At 35.3% G+C, this 26,341-nt stretch overlaps 1 protein-coding gene across 6 annotated transcripts in view; it reads right to left on the bottom strand.

Moving 5' to 3' along the window:
- The window catches only part of RFX3 (regulatory factor X3), a 292,285-nt gene that overhangs the window by 249,916 nt on the left and 16,028 nt on the right, over positions 1–26,341 (bottom strand). For 3 of the 6 annotated variants that reach the window (XM_057723907.1, XM_057723911.1, XM_057723912.1), the window contains exon 2: positions 13,141–13,260. The exons of the other annotated variants lie outside the window; for them this stretch is intronic. The gene's annotated coding sequence lies outside the window, so the exon portion shown is untranslated. The remainder of the gene's footprint in view (positions 1–13,140; positions 13,261–26,341) is intronic. 6 annotated transcript variants of the gene reach the window in all.

Genomic DNA, 26,341 nt, shown 5'->3' with positions numbered 1-26,341 from the left:
TATTTCCACTGATGGTTCACCAGTTTTAATCTTCATTATAATCTATCAAATATTATTATAAAAGTAGTGGCAGTAGAAGTAGTAGTAGCAAAAGTAGCATTGATAATATCTCTCACTGAAGGTCCTAGCATAGTACCAGACATCTAACCTTTATTAAACTCTCTCACATCCTTTGTGTTACTTACAACCCAACTAGCTAGTTACCTTCATCTTATCCACGAGCTGAAAGTAACAGGGTGGCAGAAGAAGGATCCTAACCGAGGTCTTTCTGAATTAACAGCCCAGGTTCTTCACCCTGTATTTCTTTTCTGATGATTAAAAGAGTTTTAGCTGATTTCAGACCACTCCCTACCAATCTACACAGATCTGCCAGATTAATCTCCCTAAAAGACCTCTTTCACCTTAACATTTGATCCACTTTTTAAAATATACACTACTGGTTATGCTCTATCCAGTTAAAGTCCAAATACTTAGACTGATTTTTCTTTCAAACCTATCTGCTTCATTATTTCCCAAAAAAACTCTTCAAATTCTTCACACCAAAATCATACCTTGCCTCTACCTCCCACATGCTTAACCCCTCTCCCACATCCTTCAGCTCATCACCTCCCTAAAAATTTTTAAGATCCATCTCATACTTTACCTCCTTCCTAAAGACTTCTCTAACTACTCAAGCCCAGAATCTTTCCTCATCTCCAATTTTCTATATCCACATAATACTGAGAGTCTCTGATCACTCAACAAGTAATTAAGCTATGAACTTAGCAGAGTGTCAACCACAAGGGATATGCACACCTTATGACTTCATGTGAGTCACTTTATGGGGTTAATCTTGTTGGAAGACACCATAGGAGAAACTGGTAAAGTCGCTCTAAAGACAAAGCATCTGGCTGACAATCTGCTTTGATCATATATTAGCACAGACTTTGGTGCTGAATTTGTACAGTAAAGTAACTACCAGCAGCTCATTTATGATTAGCAGACTTTTTGGTCCCTTAGCCCATTTATATCTTAAATTTTTTGAGAACACCAAAGAACTTCTGTTTATGTATAGTATATCTAGTTGTGCAATGGTATATATTCAAAAGCCAGCTTTCCCTCCTTTACCCTCAAAGATTCCAAATTTGTAGTTTCAACTCATTTCCATCATGTAAATAACTTCCAATGTGTCTAGTTTCAAGCTAGCAATGTGACACTTGAATAAAGATTTAAGAAGAGATGAACAACACTGGCTCTCTTAAGCTGGGAAGAATGCTCTTCAGTACATTACTAGTTATGTCTATGCATTTATCATATTAGAAAATAAAATGGGAGGAGAAAGTCCAGGATGGTGGCATAGAAAGATCCTGAACTCACCTCCTCCCATGGTTAAACCAAACGTACAGCTACATATGGAACAATTCCCTTTGAAAAAGACCTAAAAATTAGCCTAACAACTTCTGCACAGCCAACAGTAAAAGGGCAAACAGTAAAAAGACCATATCAAGACAGACAGCAGAGGCAGTCTCATTAAAAACCTCATCCCAGCGTGGCAACCCACCACCAGGAGGGATCTCACAAATTCAGAGCTTCTCCCTGAGAAGCAAGGGGTTCATGCCCCATATCAGGCACCCCAACCCTTAGGACCTGAAACAAAGAAAGAAGCTTCCAAAACATCTGGCTTTGAAAACAATGCGGCTGATAACCACGAGACCCAAGGGGCTGTAGGGAACTGAGATACTTCCCTTAAAGGGCTTGAGCGCAGACTCGCACACCCTGGACACGAGCACAAAAGCAGCAGTATGTAAATGCCTAGACTACATGTGAAGAAGATTCATTCACTAGTCTTAAAGCATCTACCAGACAGATATAGGCTTGCTGGGACTCTCTGGGAGATGGAGGAGCTGATCATTTTTCTATTCTCCCTCTACCATGACAGTGCTAGCAGGTACAACCTGACCCTGCGCTCTCCTGCGGTCCTGCAAAAGCTGTTGGGCACACCACAGCCCTGCGCTCTCCTGCTGCCTCACTAAATCTGGTGGGCATGGGCAGTATACACAGGGGACACTCCTTGATCATCTATCTGACTCTGGTGGCTGGGGGGGCTTGCATTCTTGGGTCCCACAGGACTATAACAATTGGAAAGACAGTTTTGCCAGGCTACCATTCCTAAGGCACCACAGAGATAGCAGACTGAAATATACCCCAGATCTTTCAGTGAAAAAGGACAATTTACTTGTTCTATAACTTTATCTTGAGGGGCAGAACTGAGGCTTGCTACACAGATCTAAAGATTAGAAAGCTGCTCTCAGGGAATATAGGCTAGGAAACACCATCTTTGTGCTATGCCTTGGCCTTGCTACAGCTCTCTACTACCTCCCAGAAAACAGCGCGTACACATGACTGAAGCCCTGATTTTTGCAACTGCTGCCCAAAAGACACCTCCACGTCGCCAGCAGAGTTTATGATTATAGTCCCAAAGGACTGTATATATTTGCATCCTTTAAAAGCTGTCTGACGGTCTGGCTTCCCATCAGCCTGAAGCTAGGTGCTGACTGAGATACTTCCCTTTGGAACACTGACAGATTATGGACACACTGTCAACATCTGGGAACTATCAGGAATAAACCAGGCAGCTTGGACAATCACAAATGTTCAACAGACAACTAAGACCTAGGGTGAGGTTGAAAGATATGGTTCATCTCCTGACACAACACAACTTCTTCAAGACTGGGAAGGTAGGTGTTTCACCCAATATAGAGAAACAAACACAGAGAGTCAAGCAAAATGAGGACACAGAGGAACATGTCTGAAAGGAAAGAACGACAAAATCGTCAAAAAAGAAAAAAAGAAAGAAATGGAGATAAGTAATTTGCTTGATAAAGAATAAAAGATAATGGTCATAAAGATGTTCACTGAACTTGGGAAAAGTATGGATAACCACAGTGAAAACTTCAACAAAGAGATAGAAAATATAAGAAAATATCTAACAGAAGTCAAAGAGCTTGAAGAATAGGATAACTGAACTGAAAAATATACTAGAGGGGTTCAAACAGACTAGATGAAACAAAGAATCAGTGATCTAGAAAAAAGGGCAGTGGAACACACAGAGAAGCAAAAAGGAAAAAGAATTTCAAAAAGTGAAAATAGCTTAAGGGACCAATGGGACAACATCAAGCAGACTACCATTTGCATTATAGGGATCCCAGAAGGAGAAGAAAGAGGCATAAAACTGCTATCAAAAAAAAAAGGTTGAGAACTTCCCTAATCTGGGGAAGGAATCAGAAATCCAGGTCCAAGAAGCCTGGAGAGTTTCAAAAAAGGTGAACCCAAAAATATCGACACCAGAAGAAGAATCAAGATGGCAGAGTAGGAGGACATGCGCTCACTCCCTCTTGCAAGAGCACCGCAATTACAACTAACTGCTGAACAACCATCAACAGAAAGACACTGGAACTCACCAAAAAAACCCACCCCACATCCAGAGACAAAGGAGAAGCTGCAATGAGATGGTAGGAGGGGCGCAATCGCGTTAAAATCAAATCCCATAAATGCTGGGTGGGTGACTCACAAGCTGGAGAACAGTTATACCGCAGAAGTCCTGAGGGTTCTGAGCCCCATGTCAAGCCTCCTAATCTGGGGGTCCAGCAACGGGAGGAGGAATCCCCAGAGAATCAGACTTTGAAAGTCAGGGGGATTTGATTGCAGGAGCTCCACAGGAGTGAGGGAAACGGAGACTCCACTCTCAGAGGGCACACAAAAAAGTGTGCTCACCAGGACCCACGGGGAAGGAGCAGTGATCCCATAGGAGACTGAACCAGACATATCTGCTGGTGTTGGAAGGTTGCCTGCAAAGGTGGGGGGCAGCTGTGGCTCACCGAGGAGACAGGGGCACTGGCAGCAGGGGTTCTGGGAAGTGCTCATTGGTGTGAGCCCTTCCAGAGTCCACCATTAGCTCCACCAAAGAGCCTGGAAGCTCCAGAGCGGGGTCGCCTCAGGCCAAAGGACAACCAGGGTGGGAACACAGCCCCACCCATTGGCAGACAAGCAGATTAAAGTGTCACTGAGCTCCACCCACCAAATCAGACTAAAGTTTTACTGAGCTCCACCCACCCAGCCCAACCCACCATCAGTCCCTCCCATCAGGAAGCACCCATGAGCCCCCTAGACAGCTTCCTCCACAAGAGGGCAGACAGCAGAATCAAGCAGTATCAGCAGTATTTCATCTTGTGGAACTGAAAATCACAGCCACAGAAAGATAGAGAAAATGAAAAGGCAAAAGACTCTGTACCAGATGAAGGGACAAGATAAAACCCCAGAAAAACAACTAAATGAAGAGGAGATAGGCACTCTTCCGGAAAAAGAATTCAGAATAATGATGGTGAAGATGATCCAGGACTTTGAAAAAAGACTGGATGCAAAGATCAAAAAGCTGCAAGAAAAGTTTACCAAAGACCTAGAAGACTTAAAGAACAAACAAACAGAGATATGCAACACAATAACTGAAATGAAAAATACACTAGAAGGAACCAATAGCAGATTAATTGAGGCAGAAAGACGAATGAGTGACCTGGAAGACATAGTGATAATCACTGATGCAGAAAAGAATAAAAAAAAAAGAATGAAAAGAACTGAAGACAGCCTAAGAGACATCTGGGACAACATTAAATGCACCAACATTAGCATTATAGGGGTGCCAGAAGGAAAAGAGAGAGAGATAGGACCTGAGAAAATACTGGAACAGATTATAGTTGAAAACTTCCCTAACATGGGAAAGGAAATAGCTACCCAAGTCCAGGAAGTGCAGAGAGTCCCAGGCAGGAGAAACCCAAGGAGAAACACACCAAGACATACAGTAGTCAAACTGACAAAAATTAAAGACAGATAAATGTTATTAAAAGCAACAAGGGAAAAACGACAAATAACATACAAGGGAACTCCCATCAGGTTAACAGCTGATTTCTCAGCAGAAACTCTACAAGCCAGAAGGGAGTGGCATGATATATTTCAAGTCATGAAAGGAAAGAACCTAAAACCAAGAATACTTTACCCAGTAAGGATCTCATTCAGAATCGACAGAGAAATCAAAAGCTTTACAGACAAGCAACAACTAAGAGAATTCTACACCACCAAACCAGCTCTACAACAAATGCTAAAGGAACTTCTCTAAGCGGGAAACAGAAGAGAAGAAAAGGACCTACAGAAACAACAACAAAACAATTAAGAAAATGGTAACAGGAACATACATATTGATAATGACCTTGAATGCAAATGGACTAAATGCACCAACCAAAAGACACAGACTGGCTGAATGGATACAAAAACAAGACCCATATATATATGCTGTCTCCAAGAGACCCACTTCAGACCTAGGGATACATAAGGATGGAAAGTGAGGGGATGGAAAAATATATTCCATGCAAAGGGAAATCAAAAGAAAGCTGCAGTAGTGATACTCATATCAGATGAAATAGACTTCAACATAAGAAATGTTACAAGAGACAAGAAAGGACACTACATAAAGATCAGAGGATCAATCCAAGAAGAAGAGATAACAATTATAAATATATATGCACCCAATATAGGAGCACCTCAATACATAACACAAATGCTAACAACTATGAAAGAGGAAATCGACAGCAACACAATCATAGTGGGGGACTTTAACACCCCACTTACACCAATGGACAGATCATCCACACAGAAAATTAATAAGGACACACAAGCTTTAAATCACACAATAAATCAGCTGGATTTAATAGATATCTATAGGACATTACAACCAAAAACAGCAGATTACACATTCTTCTCAAGTGCACATGGAGCATTCTCCAGGATAGATCACATTTTGGGTCATAAATCAGGCCTTGGTAAATTCAAGAAAGTTGAAATCGTATCAAGCATCTTTTCTGACCACAACACTATGAGATTAGAAATCAATTACAGGAAAAAAACTATAGAAAACACAAACACATGGAGGCTAAACAATATGCTACTAAATAACCAAGAGATCACGGAAGAAATCAAAGAGGAAATCAAAAAATACCTAGAGACAAATGACAATGAAAAGACAATGATACAAAACCTATGGGATGCAGCAAAGGCAGTTCTAAGAGGGACGTTTATAGTGATACAATCCTACCTCAAGAAACAAGAAAAATCCCAAATAAACAATCTAACCTTACACCTAAAGAAACTAGAGAAAGAAGAGCAAACAAAACCCAAAGTTGGTAGATAGAGAGAAATCATAAAGATCAGAGCAGAAATAAATGAAATAGAGACAAAGAAAACAACAGCAAAAATCAGTAAAACAAAAATCAATATCTTCTTTGAGAAGATAAATAAAATTGATAAACCTCCAGCAAGACTCATCAAGAAAAAGAGGGAGAGGACTCAAATCAATAAAATTAGAAAGGAAACAGGAGAAATTACAATGGATACCACAGAAATAAAAAGCACCATAAGAGACTACTACAAGCAACTATATGCCAATAAAATGGACAACCTGGGTGAAATGGACAGTTTCTTAGAAAAGTATAACCTTCCAAGACTGAATCAGGAAGACATAGAAAATATGAACAGACCAATCACAAGTAATGAAATTGAAACTATGATTAAAAATCTCCCAACAAACAGAAGTCCAGAACCAAATGGATTCACAGGTGAATGTTATCAAACATTTAGAGAAGAGCTAACACCCATCCTTCTCAAACTCTTCCAAAACATTGCAGAGGAAGGAACACTCCCAAACTCATTTTATGAAGCCATCATCACCCTGATACCAAAACCAGACAAAGACACTACAAAAAAAGAAAACTACAGACCAATATCACTGATGAATTTAGATGCAAATATCCTCAACAAAATACTAGCCAACAAAATCCAACAACACATTAAAAGAATCATACACCATGATCAAGTGGAGTTTATCCCTGGAATGCAAGGATTCTTCAATATACGCAAATCAATCAATGTGATACACCATGTTAACAAAGTGAAGGAAAAAAACCACACGATCATCCCAATAGATGCAGAGAAAGCTTTTGACAAAATTCAACACCCATTTATGATAAAAGCTCTCCAGAAGGCGGGCACAAAGGGAACCTACCTCAACATAATAAAGGCCATATATGACAAACCCACAGCAAACATCATTCTCAATGGGAAAAAACTGGAAGCATTCCCTCTAAGATCAGGAACAAGACAAGGATGTCCACTCTCTCCACTACTATTCAACATAGTTTTGGAAGTCCTTGCCACAGCAATCAGAGAAGAAAAAGAAATAAAAGGAATCCAAATTGGAAAAGAAGAAGTAAAACTGTCACTGTTTGCAGATGACATGATACTATACATAGAAAATCCTAAAGATGCCACCAGAAAACTACTCGAGCTAATTAATGAATTTGGTAAAGTTGCAGGATACAGAATTAACACACAGAAATCTCTTGCATTTCTATACACCAACAATGAAAGATCAGAAAGAGAAATTAAAGAAACAATCCTGTTCACCATTGCAACAAAAAGAATAAAATACCTAGGAATAAACCTAGTCAAGGAGGTAAAAGACCTCTACTCAGAAAACTATAAGACACTCATCAAAGAAATCAAAGAAGACACAAACAGATGGAGGGACATACCATGTTCTTGGACTGGAAGAATCAACATTGTGAAAATTACTATATTACTGAAAGCAATATACAGATTCAATGCACTCCCGATCAAATTACCAATGGCATTTTTCACAGAAGTAGAACAAGAAATTTTACGATTTGTATGGAAATGCAAAAGACCCTGAATAGCCAAAGCAATCTTGAGAAGGAAAAACGGAGTTGGTGGAATCTGGCTTCCTGTCTTCAGGCTATACTACAAGGCTACAGTGATCAAGACGGTATGGTACTGGCACAAAAACAGAACTATAGATCAATGAAATAGGAAAGAAAGCCCATAGATAAACTACGGTCAACTAATCTATGACAAAGGAGGCAAGGATATACAATGAAGAAAAGGCAGCCTCTTCAATAAGTGGTGCTGGGAAAACTGGATAGCTACATGTAAAAGAATGAAATTAGAACACTTCCTAACACCATACACAAAAATAAACTCCAAATGGATAAAAGACCTAAATGTAAGGCCAGACACTATAAAACTCCTACAGAAAAACATAGGAAGAACACTCTTCAACGTAAATAACAGCAAGATCTTTTTTGATTCACCCACTAGAATAATGGAAATAAAAACAAAAATAAATAAGTGGGACCTAATGAAACTTCAAAGCTTCTGCACAGCAAAGGAAACTATAAGCAAGACGAAAAGACAACCCTCAGAATGGGAGAAAATATTTGCAAATGAATCAACAGACAAAGGATTAATCTCCAAAATATATAAACAGTTTATCCAGCTCAATATCAAAAAAACAAATAACCCAATCAAAAAATGGGCAGAAGACCTAAATAGACATTTCTCCCAAAGAAGACATATAGGTGGCCAAGAGGCACATGAAAAGCTGCTCAACATCACTAATTATTAGAGAAATGCAAATCAAAACTACAATGAGGTATCACCTCACACCAGTTAGAATGGGCTTCATCAGAAAATCTACAAACAGTAAATGCTGGAGAGGGTGTGGAGAAAAAGGAATGCTCTTGCATTGCTGCTGGGAATGTAAATTGATACAGCCACTATGGAAAACAGTACGGAGGTTCCTTGCAAAACTAAAAATAGAAGTACCATATGACCGAGCAATCCCACTCCTGGGCATATACCCAGAGAACACCATAATTCAAAAAGACACATGCACTCCAGTGTTCATGGCAACACTATTTACAATAGCCAGGACATGGAAGCAACCTAAATGTCCATCAACAGGTGAATGGATAAAAAAGATGTGGTACATACATACAATGGAATATTACTCAGCTGTAAAAAGCAATGAAACTGGGACATTTCTAGAGACATGGATGGACCTAGAGACTGTCATACAGAGTCAAGTGAGTCAGAAAGAGGAAAACAAATATTGTATATTAACACATATATGTGGACTATAGAAAAATGGTACAAATCAACTGGTTTGCAAAGCAGAAATAGAGACACAGATGTAGAGGACGAACATATGGACACCAAGTGGGGAAAGCGGGGAGGGTTGGGGGGGTAATGAATTGGGAGACTGGGATATCAAATTGCACACTCTAAATATATGCAGCTTATTGTCAAAAAAATAAAAAATAAAAAGTCAGAAAGATCCACACCAAGACACATTACAATTAAAATGTCAAAAGTTAAAGAGGAAATTTTAAAAGCAGCAAAAGAAAAACAACTATTTATGTACAAGGGAACCCCCATAAGACAGCAGATTTTCAGCAGACCAGGAGTAGCACAATATATTTAAAGTGCTGAAAGAAAAAAACTTCCAGCCAAGAATACTCTGTTGCAAGATTATCATTCAGAATTGAAAATAAAAAAATGTTTTCCAGACAAGCAAAACCTAAAGGAGTTTATCACCACTAAACCAGCCTTTCAAGGAATGTTAAAGAGACTTCCTTAGCTGAAAAAAAGGGCATTAATTAGTAACAACAACTACAACAAAAACATATGAAAGTATAAATATCGCTGGTAAAGGTAAATCTATTATAAAGTTAGTGGATTAATCATTTATAAAGCTTAATGAAGATTAAAAAACAAAAGTAAAAATAACTATATCTATAATAATCAGTGAAGAGGAGCACAAAAAGATGTAACATGTGCCATCAAAAACTTAAAATGTGGAGGAGGGGGCAAAAACCGTAGTTTAAAAATGTATTCAGACTTAAAGTTATCAACTTAAAATAGAATATTATTTACATAGGCTATTATTTGTGAGCCTCATAGTAGCCACAAAGCAAAAGCCTATGGTAGATACTAAAAAATAATGAGAAAGGAATCTAAACAAAACACTAAAGAAAGTCATCACACCTCAAAAGAAAGCAAGAGAAAAAGAAAAGAACAGAGAAGAACTACAAAACAGCTATAAAACAATTAACAAGAAGACAGTAAGTACATACCTATCAATAACTACTTAAAATGTAAATAAACTAAATGCTCCAGTCAAAAGACACAGAGTGGCTGAATGCATAGATAAACAAGACCCATCTATACGCTGCCTACAAGAGACTTACTTCAGATATAAGGACACACACAGGAAGAGAGTAAAGGGATGGAAAAAGATATTCCATGCAAATGGAAATCAAAAGAAAGCTGGGACAGCTATACTTTTACCAGAAAAAAATAGACTTTAAAATAGCTACTACAATAAAAGAAAGATATCACATAAAGGGGTCAATCCAAAGAGAAGATATAATAGTTGTAAATATATATGCACCCAACATAAGAGCACCAAAATATAACACAAATATTAATAGACCTAAAGGAAGAAAGTGATGGAAATACACTAATAGTGCAGAACTTTAATAACCCACTTACATAGATGAATAGCTCATCCACACAGGGAATCAATAAACATTACAAGAAGAAAACTGGAAAAATCATAAATACGTGAAGATTAAACAACATGCTACTAAACAACCAACAGATCAATGAAGAAATCAAAAGAGAAATCAAAAAATACCTTGAGACAAAAAAATGTAAACACAACTTACCAAAATATATGGGATCCAGCAAAAGCAGTTCTAAGAGGGATGTATAGTGATACACGTCTAGCTCAAGAGAAAAGAAAAATCTCAAACAATGTAACTTTACTCCTAAAGGAAGTAGAAAAAGAAGAACAACAAAGCCCAGAGCAAGCTGAAAGAAGGAAATAACAGTGATCAGAGTAGAAATACACAAAATAGAGGCTAAAAAGCAATGGTGGGGGATAAATTGAGCGGTTGGCATTAACATGTATACACTAATATGTATAAAATAGATAACTATTAAGAACCTGCTATATAGCACAAGGAACTCTACTTCACTTTCCTGTACAGTAGAAACTAACACAACATTGTAAAACAACTATACCCCAATAAAAAAATAAATAAATAAAAAGACAATATAGAAGAGATCAATGAAACTAAAAACTAGTTCTTCGAAAAAATAACTAAAATTGACAAACCGTTAGCTGAATTCACCAAGAAAAATAAAGAGAAGGTGCAAATAATCAGAACTAGAAGATGATACAACTGATAAACAGAAATACGAGTCATAAGAGAATACTAAGAAAATTATACATCAATAAATTGGACAATCTAGAAGAAATGGATAAATTCCTTGAAACATACAATCTTCCAGGACTAAATCAGGAAGAAATAAAAAAATCTGAATACACCAATTACCAATAAGAAGACTGAATCAGTAATCAAAAATCCCCCAGCAAACAAAAGTCCAGGATTAGATGGCTTCACTGGTGAATTCTATCAATCATTTAAAGAAAATTCAATAACTATCTTTCTAAAACTCTTTTAAAAAATTTAAGAAAAACACTTCCAAACTCATTATATGAGGCCAACATTACCCTGATACCAAAACCAAACAAGGACACAACAACAACAAAAAAAGAAAATTATAAGCCAATATTCCTGATGAACATAGATGCAAAACTCCTCAACAAAATATTACCAAACCTAATTCAACAATACATTAAAAAGATCATACACCATCATCAAGTAGTGTTTATTCCAGGAATGCAAGGATGTTTCAACATCTGAAAATCAATCAATGTGATATACCACACTAACAAAATGAAGGATAAAAATCATATGATCATCTCAGTAGATACAGAAAAATAAGCTTTTGACAAAATTTAACATCCATTTATGATTAAAAACTCTCAACAAAGTTGTGTAGAGGGAGTGTACCTCAACATAACAAAAGCCATATATAACAAGCCCACAGCTAAATCACACTCAGGGGTGAAAGGCTGAAAGCTTTTCCTCTAATGAACAAGACAAGGAATGCCCACTCTCACCACTTTTATTCAACATAGTATTAGAATCCTGGCCAGAGTAATTAGGCAAGAAAAATAAAATAAAAGGCATCCAAATTGAAAAGGAAGAAGTAAAACTGTCACTATTTGAGGACAACATGACATATAGATATGGTCTAAAGACTCCACAAAACACCATTAGAATTTTTAAAAGAATTCAGTAAAGTAGCAGGGTATAAAATCAACATACAGAAATCTGCATTTCGTTACACTAACAGTGAACTATCTGAAAGAAAATTAAGAAAACAAAACCTTTACAATTGCATCAAGAAGAATAAAATACCTAGGAATAAATTCAACAAAGGAGCTGAAAAACCTGTACACTGATAACTATCAATATAAGATATTGATGAAAGAAGTACAAATAAATGGGAGGATATTCCATGCTAATGGATTGGAAGAAATAATATTGTTAAAATACCCAAATTACTTAAAAAAATGTACAAATTCAATGTAATCCCTATCAAAATATCAATGGCATTTCTCACAGAAATATAACAATCTGAAAATTTGTATGAAACCACAAAAGACCCTGAATAGCCAACGTAATCTATAGAAAGAAGACCAAAACTGAAGGCATCATGCTCCCTGATTTCAAACTATATTACAAAGCCACAGTAATCAAAACAGTACGGTATAAGCATAAAAGCAAACATATCGATTAATAGAACAGAATAGAGAGCCCAGAGACAAACCGACACACGTATAATTAATTTACAACAAAGGAGGCAAGAATATACAATGGGTAAAGGACAGTCTCTTTAACAAACTGTGTTGGGAAATCTGGACAGCCACGTACAAAAGAATGAAAACTAGACTACTCTCTTATACCGCAGATAAAAATTAACTGAAAATGGATTAAAAACTTGACTGTAGATCTGAAATCATAAAACTTTTAGAAGAAAACATGAGCAATAAGTTCCTTGACATAAGTCTTGGTGATGATATTTTGGATCTGGCTCCAAAAGCAAAGGCAACTAAAGCACAAATAAGCAAGTGGCACTACATAAACAAAAAAGATTCTGCACAGCAAAGGAAACCACCTACAAAATGAAAATGCAACCTACTGAATGGGAGAAAACATTTGTAAATCATATATCCAATAAGGGGTTAATATCCAAAATATTTAAACCACTCATACAACTCGACAGCTAATAAATAAATAAATGAAACAATCCAATGTTAAAACTGGTAGAGGTTAAACAGACCTTTTTCCAAAGAAGATATACAGATGCCCAACAGGTACATGAAAAGATTTTCAGCATCACTAATCATCATGGAACTGCAAATCAAACCCACGAGATATCACCTCATACCTGTTAGAATGGCTATTACCAAAAAGACAAGAAAAAAGTGTTAGCAAGGATGTGGAGGAAAGTGAACTCCTATGTACTCTTAATGGGAATATAAATGGGTGTAGCCACTATGAAAAACAGTATGGAGGTTCCTCAAAAAATTAAAAATAGAACTACCATATGATCCAGCAATTCTACTTCTGGGCATTTAATCTGAAAAAAACAAAAACACTAATTTGAAAAGATATATGCACCCCCTTGTTTATTGCAGATTATTTACAATAGCCAAGAGAGAGAGAAACAACCTAAGTGTCCATCAATGGATGAATGGATAAAGCAAATGTTGTGTATACAGACAATGGAATACTACTCAGCCATAAAAAAGAATGAAATCTTGCCATTTGCAAGAACATAGATGGACCTTAAGGGTATTATGTTAAGTGAAATAAGTCTGACAGAGCAAGAGACATACTGTAATCTTATATGTTGGAATCTAAAAAACAAAACAAATGAACAAGCAAAACTCATACAAAAAGCATGATGGTTGGTTGCCAAAGGGGACGGGGACTGGAGGTGGACAAATGGGTGAAGTGGTCAAGAGGTACAACCTTATAATTAAAAAATAAATAAGTCATGGGAATGTAATGTACAAATGGTGACTTTAGTCAATAATACTGTAGTGAATATTGAAGGTTGCCAAGAGAGTAAATCTTACAAGTTCTTAGCACAAGGGAAAAAAAAGGAAAAAAATTTTTGTAACTTTGTATGGAACAGATGGTAACCAAACTTACTGTCCTGATCATTCCACAGTGTGTACAAATATCAAATTATTATGTTGTACACCTAAAACTAATATATTGTTTGTCAATTATATGAAGGTGAGTCAAAAATTATCTGCACTCCAGTTATATTGAAACTTCTGTTGGCCGCACTGTGTTATCAGCACTTTCTGTTCAAGGCTACTATCTCCCTAGTCACTGCTGTGCAGGTGTGAACATGTTACATCAGTTCATTTGTAACTGCAGCACAAGCAAAAAATGGATGCCCCACTTGTGATTTGCACGAAAGAAGAGCACCGTGATTTGTTTTTTGTGGTGTGAGGGTGTATCTGGTGCTGTTATTTATCAAAGACTTTGTGCGCAGTATGGAGAAAGTGCTTTGTCGCGAAGAAGTGTATATGAATGGATAGAGATGCTTATTGAAGAGCTGAAGCCTAAACTTTGGATTAAACGAAGAGGACTGCTATCCAAGGGCGTTGTGATCTTGCATGACAATGCACATCCACACACTTCTGCCCACACTGTCGACACTCTGCAAAAACTTCGCTTTGAGGTGTTAAAGCATCCTTCCCATAGTCCTGATCTTGCTCCATCAGACTTTCATCTGTTTGGCCCCCTGAAAGCAGCCCTTTGAAGATTCACTTCTGATGAAGTGAAGACAGTGGTGTATTCGTGGCTCATGGCTCAGTCTAAAACATTTTTTAATGAGGGAATAAGAAAACTTGTTGACAGATGAACAAAGTGCATTGAAAGCAAGGAGATTATGTCAAAAAATAATTTGTCTTTTCTAAAAGTTAGTTAAATTCTACAGCCGGCATGTAGATAATTTTTGACTCACCCTCGTATGTGAATTTAAAAAAATGTAATAAATACTAATTAGAAAATGACAATAATAAAACCACTGCATCTTATAATCATAATTTTATGAAATATATCTAAATACGGCAAGAAAAAACAATTTCATGAGAAGAGTGGCATCGTTTTACAGTTGTATAAACTTCTGTAACATATTGATTAATAGAAGACAACTGACTTCTCAGGTCTGCTTCTGCACTCAGGTTGCTGATTTGGTTGAAATATATAAGTAAATGCAGCCTCACATGGATACTTAGTTGAAAAGGAAGGACCTCCAGGGGCTGGTGACCTCTGAGGTCCAGTATTCATATACAGTATACATTTTGCATAGAAGACTCTGGTGAGAAAAGACCTTACCAATAGTGAAAGTCTGGACTAGTTTGGTAGTTTAATTAGTTTTTCTCACCTAGCAATTATCTCAGTATGAAGAATCTAACATTAGACTGCACTGAAAAGAAAGTTTATGCTATTTTGTATGTGTATTTACATACATATTATATTTTCCAATTCAACAACTCGAAAGTGCTAAGAATATCAAGGAAAAAATAACTATAAAAATTTCATTTTCAGGAGAAAAAATTTTATGCAGAGAATACTTATGAAGCTCATGTATGAATCTTTACTAAGCTGGACATAGTCTTCAATTAAGCATAAAAGGTAAAATTATCTTCTACATTTTCACAAGTGGACAATGGCACCATAAGTACAAGATGATAAATCAGAGTTACATATTCACTGATGTAAAAAAATAGCTTCTATGAGAACAGAATTATATTTTGGTTAACTCAAGTTTTAGATTTCACAATTTAATGTTTTTAGCAATACTTACTTTTTCAAACTGATACTGTTAAACAATTTAACAATATAAACACAAGTCATACTTAAGAAAAAATTTAATTGAAAATTTACAGAACATTTTCAGAAAATTTACAGAAAATTTAATAGCCAGTGGTTTTATTTCAAAAACTATACATTCTTAACACTAAGTGCTATTTTCCCTTGGCTCTAAGTATCACTGTAGCCTGGTATTCTTTTCCCTTTTAAAATATCAAGGCAAAGTTAAGTATGTTCTGTACCTCCTCCTTCACTTAAGCTTAGGCTGGAATTACTTTCTTCAAAGAATTGAAATAGGACAGTTATTGCCTAAACCAGTTTAATCCCACTAGCTACTTCAAACTGTTATATTTCAAACCACTTCTATTCTTTTGCAAATATTATCTTATTAAATTAAATGCATTTATGATCCCTTCAGCAACAACAGTATATATTAAAATTTAAACTATATTTTTGTAAATCAAGGGTGAGCATATTGAACATTTTTTCAAGGGTAGGCCAAAAAGTACCAAAGGTAATCAGATTTTTATTGGACTCCACTGTTGCTTTAATTTTCAGCAGAAGCTACTGGTACTCATTTTCAGTTTTCTTTTATAAAGTGTTAGGTGCTAACACAAGGCTGGGCAGTTTACTCACTTCTGCTCTTATAGTTTTTTACATGGAAGAAAAATTTGGAGAGAGGTCAAATGTTTAAATAATATAAGGATCACCATACATATTTACTAAAATAAATAAATTTGCTTTCTTCTTTAAATTCTACCCTTTGTCAGGATAATTAGCATTTCATCTGTTTAGTGTTTATTTCTCTTATCAATTATTGCTCCGTAATCTTTAAAGATCCTGCCCCATTTGAATCTGTGAACAAGGGAGATTACTTTAAAAAGTTTAAAGAATTCCTACTAACACTGAAAATGACTTAAGATATATAGTATATAATATCCTTCTTGGAAAACCATTTTTTTTCTTTTTAAGAGTTTTATTGAGATATAATTGACATACAATAAACTGCAGATATTTAAAGTGTACAATTTGATATTTTTTCTTATTAGTAATCTGTTTTATACATATTAATGTATATATCGCACTCAACCATTTTGTTTCTGATTATATCTAGTCCCATGTCACTATTTTCAGCTGCCACCCTCTCCAGCAAAACCCTCAAGACATCCTAGCACAAGGAGTAAGCCAGAAACATGACAATACTAGCTACCAGTCTGAGTGCTAATCTAGACTTTCATGCTAAGTTCTCTATAGACACATCTTGTTTTTATCTTTCACCATATTTTCATTTTATAACACAATACATAATATCCCCATATTTACATAAAAAATCTGAGCTCAAAATAGTTAAAGAATTTAAGGATAATTAGCTACCAAATGATAAAGCCAGGATTTGCACTCAGGTCTATTTTACTTTTCAAAGGACTAGGACTCACATCTTTCCCTAACAATTTTGCAAGTTGACAAAGCTCATGCAACATGCATCAGATATATATTTTTTAAGCTAAAGACATAAGTCATCACAGATATTTGTGTATGTGGAATTCACATGGGTGAATTCCTAGTTTGGGTCTTTGTGGAAATTTTACAGTTCCCTGCAAGTACTACAACAGACTTCTACTAATATTGAGACAATCCTGACAAAAATCTATACTCAAGATTAGTTGACAGAGGTAATCAGCCCACAAATCTGCTTCGTACGGAACCTGTTTTCGTCTTCAAGTGTGTGCTGTAATTTCATACTCATAGGCTGAACTACAGTGCATACCCATGCCTCATGATGTAGAAGAGGATAAAGTCGTTAACAATTAGAATGTGGGGCTGGTCCGGTGACCTAACTGCTCAATGACAATTCAGAATTTAGGCAGGACTGTTCTATAAAGTGCTGTAAAGTCACTATGTAAAACAAAGATAGTAACTTCAGAAATATCACTGACAGTAAAAAGAGCCACATAATAAATTATTCTCTAGAAAAGGATACAATTTTATATTATACAAGTGATGCCTAAATCAAGTATTAAACTCACTGTGGCTCTAGTGGATTACTAATATTTCAGATATTGATAAATTAGTGGTAAAATTTCCAAACATTCTAGTTCTGCTTGGTAAAGGTAGCATTTACATTGAATTAGAATGCTCATTCATTGGTTAGCAGAAAAAGCTTCTCTGGTGATGCCATGCTGATCCCTGGATCTATGACACCTCATAATAACATCCTCTAGTAGGAAGCTCGTATAACATTAGGTGGGTGTATTAAAACACCTCAATGGGAAAATGCCACTGTGGGTAAGCTATTATTATAGAAATGCAAAAAAAAGCATGGCACTTAATCACTGATACACATTTCTACCTAAAGAAAATTTATTGTTAAAAAATAGTTGATACTATACCATTTACTTGTTCTATGCCATGTGCTTAAAGTGGTTGATTTTACCTTTAGCTAAAGCTGTGTATTTTCTAATCTGTTTAGGGCAGCTGTCAAGTAATCAGAGTAAGCGGTGCCATTTTAATAAGGAAGTCTTTTAATGAAATATAATAGGTCACAAATACCTAATTTCTGCTCTTTACTGTAATTGCCAGTATGTACTATAACTGCCACTTTAACAGTCTTTTCCAAATGCTGACACAAAAGATGAACAAATCAAGGGTATTAGCATGTGTGTATATTTACAGCTTATTGCTGTCAAAGGCTATAGTTTCACGCCAACTCCAGCAGCTATATGAGGATCTGTTTCTTTTGATGGACGCATCCTGTTTCAGGTTGTGAATGTATCTGAATTAATCTCTTTTTCATGGCTATGTAAGCAGACACATACTAAAAGACGCACAGGAGAAGTGTTAACAAAGTTATAGCACAATACTACACCCTTAGGAATATCACAGACACTTTTACTGTCACTGTGGAGGACTGTACATTTTACTACTTTATTCTTTCTTCCTCAATAAATTCTCTGCTCCACTGGTTATTAGTTCATAATCTCAAAAAATATTGTTTATATACAGGGCAAATAGGGTGTTTTCTTAAATAAATTTTTAAAGTTTCTTATAAGCATCAGTTTTAGATGCACATCCACTTAAATTGCATACATAAAACTACAGAGTTGCTGCAAATTTAAAATAGAGGATCCCCAAAAGAGAGAAAGCACAAATATTAGGATTTTTATTTTTAAAAATCATTCAGTATGACTGTTTTGCTACAGATCAGTTTTATGATTTAAAAGAAGCCTTTTTATACAATACTTCCCTGAAAACTCCTTCACATGACAATCCTTTTACTTTTTGGTTTTATTTTGAGCATACTATTTTTTTAATCAGTAGCTTTTTAAATTTGCTACTATTATTGCTATTTTAATACCAGAAGTCCTATGTACAAACAGTAGTAGTTTCATAAGAAGTTTGCCCATTTTTGAAAGGCTAAGCTTCCCCACATCAAACTAGCTTACTGTGAAAAGAAAACCATGACAACTGTTTGTACCTCTTGCTTTATTATTACATCCGGCCTGGTCACTCTTAGAAATTCAATCTATTATGGTTGCTAGGAGTCTGTTGCTGTGCAACCTAGAAGGGTATGCTGTGCTTTCAGGCTAAGGAGTGCTAATAAACCTGTAGGCTTCCCTCCATGGGTCTCACCAGTGTGTTTAAAGGGCTTAATACTTTTCAAGAGTGATTGGACCACAATTCAAGACACATCCTATTAAAAACAAGTCACACTGAGAGATTTCTAACAAAGGGACAAAATGCTAAACATACACAAATTTTCAAAATGTATCCTCAGAATCCCTAACTAATTTGGTAAAACAAACAAAGAACAGATTATGATCTACATTTCAATTACACCACCCACCATCTCCAAGTTTTTATTTCCACATAGTCTTCTAATAGGTTATAATGGATATAAATGAACTGAGCAAATTTCAAAAAAAAAAAAAAAAAGGCAGTATTGAGTACCTTCAACTTTGATTTTAAAAAAAGACTATGGTACTTCTCTAAACCCCACTACTAGAGAAATAAATTAAACCTAGGAACCAGAAGTTATGAAGTTAGCAAAACTAAAAGCACCCTCCCCCACCAGCCACACACACACAAATCACTGAGAAACTGAAGAAATTCTAAATTTCATTTTATTATAAAACTAGACAATTTTTGCTTTTCTTTTTATCTTTTGGTCACTGATAATTTTATATTAATTCTAAAATCTATTCTATCCTATCAGATGCATAGTCTATAACAACAAGTTATTCACATACATTTATCATAATTAGTACTACTTGAATGCAAATGAGAACAAAAGAGAAATAGTCTTTCAAGAAAATACTGCTAAACAAATTATGTGAAACGGAATTTGAAAAGTGAGCAGAAAAGAGGATTTCTACCTTCTTTAAAAGAAGAAACTGTATTGACTTTTATTTAGTTATGTATGATAGGCCTTTTTCATAAAGTATTTAGACAAAAAAAATGTTGGCCTACCATAAAATACCAAAGACCATACAGATAAATAAAAATAATAAATGATTTTACAATAATCACCTTATCCAGAACTTTCCAAGGATATTTTGGCTATACTAATATTGCCTGTAACTTCTGAAAGTCCAAAATAAAATTTAAAAAAAGCCAAGCAACATCTTTACATTTACAGCAACATTTAGCCCTCATATCTAACTACTCTGAACTGGGAGCATTTTTTAAAATAATCTGTCAACTGCACTACCTTATTTTTTTTTAAAGAGCCATGAGCATCTGTCCTTCAACTGTTGTTTTCATTTCTTCTTCTCATTACATACCATAGGGAGCAAAATAAAGGAAATTAGCTATTTCTCTAAAAGTACCAAGAAACAATAAACAGAGGAATGCAGAACAACTATCCCAAAAAGAAAGACAAAGAATTCAATAATAAGAAAGCTAAAGCAGGCTGAGAGGTGCAAAGGCAGCATCTGAGCAAAGAACTGAGGTTGAGGCAGGAAGAGAATGGGTTTGCTAAGGAGGTTAAAACTGAAACAGCCTGTAAGTAAAGCTAAGCAGAGCAGAACAGAGCAAAAGGGGAAAATGGACAGAAAGGATAATAAAGAGAGACAAGAATACAGAAAGAGAAGAATTGAAAGAAAATTTGCAGCAAGAAACAAAAGGATCCATTTTATAGCTGAGAAAAAAGGGAAAAGACACAAATATAAAAATTTTATATTCAAAAACTGTATTTTCCTTGATCTATCCTTACTTCTTAAGAAGCCATGCAACAACTCAGAAAAGAAAATGTTCTTAAAAGATGCAGTGATTATCAGTAACAATTCTGATGTAAAAAACCAAGTAATTAGTTACTTGAAGATTCAACTTAATTTCACAATGAAGTACTTTGAAAACTTTCCAATTCTCATTTAGGATAAGAAAAATTTATCTTAATTCTAAAACCGCAGGGCCTAATATATGAAAACCTTTTTTAAGTAATGAAAATTGATTTTTCCATACAAGAACAAAACACTAAAACACACACACTACATATGTATACACAGAGTAGTCAATAAAGTCAGATTCTACTTATAAGTATACCATTCACAGGCCTGTGTCAGGCAAATCTGTTAATTTTAAAGCAGTTACTGAATAGTTGATCAATTACTAGTATGCATCACATAATGCCAGAAAAATCTGCTCTGAAAGAATCAAAGTTCTAAACTGGCTACATTAATATTTTGGATCCTATCAGACACTATTAACTAAAAGGCAATGGGGCAAAATAAAGAACAGAAAACTTTTAAATGAGGATGGATATGTTATAGTACGAAGTGTTGTTAGAAAAGAGCCTTCTGGTGTTTACTGGGGTGTAAACCAGGAGCATGTAGGTATAGAGAATCATGTATTTATCTATAGAATTTGGCCTCTCTTTTGCACATTCCAGTTTGCTTGGATTTACAACACCCCGTAACACTTAATTCATTTCCACATACCACCCCCCAACAAAAAAAAAATCAAAGATCAACAAAAGTTGCTGAATAAAACTGAATTCTAAATTTTTAAAAATTTCATAAGCATTTATCAAGAATTATAGGCTCTTTAATAAATCACATAACTCGGGTTAGTAGCCAAAGACTTACAGGTTACACTTCTTTTTAGCAGTCATATCTTACTAATTATAAAGAGGGAAAAAAATCACTATGAGAGCCCTAAATACACAGCTCTTCCTGCTTCTACCAGCTCCTTCCTACTGACACAATATTTCCCAAAGTGTTTTTTCAAAATTTTAATATAATTTAGCCAAGGTCAAAAGGATGTTGATGTACAAAGGAAAAGTTTTCTTAATATTAAAATTCATAACAGGAATGTGATGCAACACCTGATTGGAAGAGTGCTATCAATTAAAAACTTGTTTTTAAACCTCTTAAAAATCACTTTTACTTTTTAACTACTACTACTCACTTTTATCATTTAAAAACTTGAAAAAAGGTATCGAATCAATGGAAAAAAGCAACTAGATCAACTAATTTTTGAAATGCATAATTGAGGATACTGAAAAAAGCATCTTAAAGTACATTCTATAAATCCAAGGGACAATTTCAGTTGCATCATATTATAAATGCCCAAAGCCTTAAAGATAAATATATTTCAAAAAATTTTTGTGAAAGCAAATACATAGAAAATCCTTAGAAAACATAAAAGAAACCATCTTTATAAAGCGATAAATGTTGCTTTCTCACAAAGCATTAACAAATTGTCTTTGTGGCGTCTACATTAAATTTGGAAGATAATATTTAATTCCAACTCAAAATCTAAGACAAGAAATTTGAAAGTTCACAATTCCAAATCTTAAATGATATTTTTCTGCAAACTAACCTTTATTGTTTTGATTTTTTTTTTCATCCATCCCTCTACTCCCAGGAGGTGGAGAGATGACACAAAACAGCCAAGGAGAGTAAAGGACTGGCAGTCTGAGCACTAAGCCTGACTCAGCTGTGTTGGATCTCTTTCCATAGGTAAAAAGAGAGGGGATCAATAATGTAGTAGGTGGGGAGTGAGGGGGTATAGCTGAAACAAGATTAACCACAAGTTAACCATTAAAGCAGAGAGGTATACAGTTAGGGATTCATTTCATTATTTCATCATACAGTTCTATTTTTGTATATCTTTAAATGTTTCCTTAATGAAAAAGCTGCCCGGGGGATGGGGGGAATATAGGGCAGACTTGCTCTCCAAAGTCTTTTATATAGCTCACATATTTTTTCATAAACATGGTGATGGTACACACAAGTGGTGATACTAAATTTGGCTTCTTTAATTTTTTATTTATATTTTTAATGGCAAAAATAGCAGGTACTGAAGTTCAACAGGTTGCTAAAATGTGGAAACATCTGACTCACTTCAGACACAAATGCCTGGACATATTTTCAAGTATGACCACTTAACCAGTCTTCAAGGAGGAAACCAGGATTAGAAATAAATATCATATATATAGTTACATAAATTCAAACAGAGAAGTTGTTAAAGATTCCACAGCAATTCCCACTTCCTTAATTTAAATGTTAAAAACATACACACATATTTTGTACCATTTTTTTTTAGTATTCTAATATAGTACAATACCCTCAAATACTGTCAAACCATACATTTCATAATGGATGACAGGCACATAGTGTTGAATATGTGACACTGAACTGAAATGGAAAACACAATTTTGACATTAGTACACTGAAAATCTCATTCTAAAAATATCAGCATGACAATCTATTTGTCAAAATAACAGAATTTAAGACAATTTGCCTCCATTAGTAACTTTTATTTATCTAAATAATGTCTCATTTATGTCTTTTTTGCATATATAAAATTTTACATATAATTTAATTCTTAAATGCATGATAAGCTACGATTAAAGATGACTAGATAATGATAGATATCTATGCTATATAAACAATGACATTCTAGTTTCACATCTAAGACACTGAAGGGCATTTTGATCACAGAAACCATGGTATGCAAAGATTCTTTCTCCACTTTAAATCAGCCATATAAGCAAACTGAGAACACAACCAACAAACCAGCAGTTTGGCTAGTGTAATTTCTATTTGTCTAACTGTGATTGTTTTTACTTTTAACACTTCATGCATCAATTCTTTCCAATTTTTTAGGATATATTTTAGTGATAGTTACAGGTGTTTCAGAAGAACCTCCACCTTGTAAGCTGGTAGGGTGAACTTAGAGAAATGAATATACCTTCTCCCCTTAAAAAAAAAAAAAAAACTCAAAAACTAAACTAGTTTTCGAAAGAGATTCTTAATCTGCCTGTTTCATTATAGAAAACCATAGTTTTAGTCAATACACTTAAAAAGAAAATATAAATGAAAAGGCTGGACATTCAAAGGCATATAAAAATGATAAAAGGCAGCAAAGAGAAAGGCAGAAAGAAAAGTACAGTGTAAGGACAGATGTAAACAATTAGGACTCTTTAGTATAGAAGGAATGCTAACATCAATCAAGGCATCAATATTAATACATAAAGCCACATTTGAAGAAATATACAAACCCTACCTCTGTCAGACTTTGTTCAAATGTCATCTTCTCTTTAAGTTCCTCCTAATCATCCTATTTAAAATTATATCCTCCACCCTCATCACCTACCCTCTCTATACCCCTTCTTTCTTTTTCTCCATAGCATTTATAACCATCTATTATAATACTCATTTATTTTCTCTCTCCCTCATCCCCAAGTGTTCCAATGTAAACTCCTCTAGAGCAGGGACCTGATCAATTTTGTTCACTGCTGTTCCTCCACAGCATTCCACTGCTTGGCCCATATTGTAGGTGCCAATATTTGCTCAATAAATAACTGAAGATTATTATAAAAAGTAAAAATGAACTTGTACACCTAAACTGATTCTAGAAATTGAAGGGAGAATTCCTTAAGTCTGAAGAGAGGTCAAGATGACTTCATAACTGGTAGTAAATTCACCAAATATCACCTCAAGAGATGGTACAGAAGGAAAATACACTGATTTAAAAAAGAGCCAAATGGATTTATGGATGACAGCTCCATACGAAAACAAACAAACGTTCTTCAGGGTAAAGTCTCTGTAGTGGACATCAAAGCAAGTTCTACCTTTTCATGGTGCAACCCTTAGTGGAACAGCACAAGGGCAACCACAGATCTGACTATGGTAGTAATTCTACTTTGATACCCCAAGTGCCTTGTATAACCTTGGAACTCAAGCCCTAATGCTGCACTTTGTGGACATCCCAATAGGAACAGTGAAGACACGCAGCAAAAGCAGAAACTAAAGAGCTTGGGGGTATTCAAACTAGCCCCTCCTCAAAAAACAGTTCTCATAATGCCCTCCCCCGCCACGTCTCTCCCATATGAAGCAGCATGAGGAATATACACACTCTGCCACAACCAGAAAATAGGAAGAAGGTACTGGATCCTAAAAGGCACTCTCCAGATTCTGAAACTAAGAAATCAGTCTTGTCAGACACTAAGGAAATTCCAGGCAAGTCTGAAATTTCATACACACACACACACACACTCCCCACACACATACACGTGTGTGTATATATATAAAATGCATATATAGATACAGAGTTAGGTAACAAAATGTCATCTGAAAAGGTACGAGGAAAAGAGACCCAGATTAGGTCAGCCCAAATCTACTCCCTGCTAGATGATGCTAATTTGAAGAAATATCAAAAACTCATGAAATCATTTAATTCATTCCATTAAATCCATTTAAAAAAACAGGAAGTTAAAAATCCACTTGGAATAACAGAACTGCATTGCTCAAATGGTCATTATAAAATCAGGGCTAGACAAAATTATAAAATGGTTAAATGCGTCTTCTATAATTTGATTAGAGATAAACAATCTCAGGCTTAATAATAATTACTCATTGATTGCTTCTACTAGGAAAGGACACTGGGTTTTGTGCTGAGTTCAAAAACCTATTATGTAGTCATCTGCCCTCTGGAAGCTTACAAACAATTTGGAAAGATCAAACATCTACAGACAGAAATCTAAATCACAATTCCCTGTCTACAGCTGTGTTAATAAGAAATTCCTTAAAAGTAAACCCAGGAAGTTAGGGACCACTCTAAGTTTAGGAGAGATCAATTTAAGCAGGGTGGGGAACACATTCTACATAGAATAAATGATGAGAACCAAGTAACAGAGAAAAGAAAGACAAGGCAGAATCCAGTTCACTATTGAGTAGTAACAACTGCCACTGACTAAGCACTTAGATGTCAGACAGTGTTGTTTGCCTATGTCATCTAATGTAATTTTTTGAAACAGTACTTTAGGTAATCTGCCTAAGGTTAAGCTACTAATCAGCAGCAGAGCTGGAATTCAAACCCAGAGTTGTTCGTTCTGAAGTTCATGCTCTTAATCAATTACAAAATATCATAAGCCAGGCTGGCCAGAAAAGAGCAGTTACAGAGCAGAATGGTGAAATATAAGTTTGGAAATGTGCACTAAACTATAAGCTTCCTAACAACAAAGCCTATGGTAGTTTTGTGGCACTCAATAACTAATTCTTAAATAATTATGACAAACAGGCAATAAGGAATCCTGAAAGATTCTGACCCTGATAAACATAAAACTCTGGGCTATTTGAAAACATCCAAAGTACCTCCTTTTTAGAGGATTCTATTAATCCATATTTAGAAACAGTTTTAGT

Source organism: Hippopotamus amphibius, chromosome 2 (assembly GCF_030028045.1).
Source record: "Hippopotamus amphibius kiboko isolate mHipAmp2 chromosome 2, mHipAmp2.hap2, whole genome shotgun sequence".
Taxonomy (NCBI): Eukaryota; Metazoa; Chordata; class Mammalia; order Artiodactyla; family Hippopotamidae; genus Hippopotamus; species Hippopotamus amphibius.
The sequence above is the reverse complement of the archived record's forward strand: the minus strand, read 5'-3'. Positions and strand labels throughout refer to the sequence as shown.